Raw genomic sequence first — 1052 nt, 5'->3', positions numbered from 1 at the left:
AAGCGGTTATTGTCTAGAGCCTAGCTGCACTAGGGCACAAGGTGGCACTGAAACGCTTCTGGGCGACACGCAGCTGTGGAAATCTATGATAAACACGGGGCCCGTCCCAAGGGACGTGGATCTCGTGCCAGTATCAATGTGGTTTGGGAAAGCCGGGTTGAAAAAAAAAAAAAAAGCATCTAAAAGACAAACCATGAGTCCGAAGGCAGGAGCATCCCAGAGCCAGTTTTATTCAGGTTTGGTTTGTTGGGCTGGCAGAAGTCGCTCGACAGGAGCGCAGTCCATGCCTGACACGGGCTTTGTTGTTGAAATACAAAAGAAATACAAAAAGAGCTTCTGCCGGGCTTCCCACCTAGAACCAAACGAGAGACGAAGGAGGTCGGTGAGACAGCGTTCCCCAGGGCGGCACCGGGGCCTGACTCTGCTGCTACTAAAGCCACAGGGCAAAGGACGATACCCAGCACCGCAGGCGGTTCCCTACTGCCTCAAACGGGGATGAATGCCGGCTCTGCTCGCAGTTAACAGGCGGGCACAGAAGCACCCTCCAGCCAAGTTACCCAACGGCTGCTTTGCAGCTCGGAGCGGCCGCGACGCTCGAGCCCAAAGGCTGCTGCTGGGGTGAGGCCACAGCCTTTTGCGCATCCTAACTTTGCCCCTACGCTCGAGCCCAAAGGCTGCTGCTGGGGTGAGGCCACAGCCTTTTGCGCATCCTAACTTTGCCCCCGAAGCAAGGTGGCTTTCGGGAAGAGCTGCTGTCGCGGGGCTACGTTTCCAGGACCCCACCACCACCACCACCACCCAGGCGCGGGCGTAGCGCGAAGACCTCGGGGAGCTTACGGCCACAGGGGGATTCACAAGGCGGTACCGGTGCTCCTCTGCCCGGGCCTCAGACGTAGATACCGACCCACAGCAGCAGGAAGAGGACGCCGAAGCCCATGAAGAGCGAGGCCACCAGTGAGATCAACAGCTCCTTGTAGATGTCCCGCGTGTACTTGGTAGAAGTCACCTCGTAGCTGCAGCCCAGGGGTTCAGGCGATAACAGAGGCAGAGCA

The 1052-nt window shown here is 58.3% G+C and overlaps 1 long non-coding RNA gene across 1 annotated transcript; it reads right to left on the bottom strand.

Annotated features, from left to right (window-relative positions):
• Positions 1-204: 204 nt before the first annotated feature.
• LOC103907368 lies at positions 205-909 on the bottom strand. The gene is made up of 2 exons (XR_658082.1): positions 824-909; positions 205-352 (listed from the first exon to the last, which is right to left on the bottom strand). It is a non-coding gene; the product is annotated as an uncharacterized LOC103907368 (long non-coding RNA).
• Between the last annotated feature and the right edge of the window lie 143 nt (positions 910-1052).

Source organism: Aptenodytes forsteri, unplaced genomic scaffold (genome assembly GCF_000699145.1).
Source record: "Aptenodytes forsteri isolate BGI_AS27 unplaced genomic scaffold, ASM69914v1 Scaffold429, whole genome shotgun sequence".
NCBI classification, from domain to species: Eukaryota; Metazoa; Chordata; class Aves; order Sphenisciformes; family Spheniscidae; genus Aptenodytes; species Aptenodytes forsteri.
The sequence above is the reverse complement of the archived record's forward strand: the minus strand, read 5'-3'. Positions and strand labels throughout refer to the sequence as shown.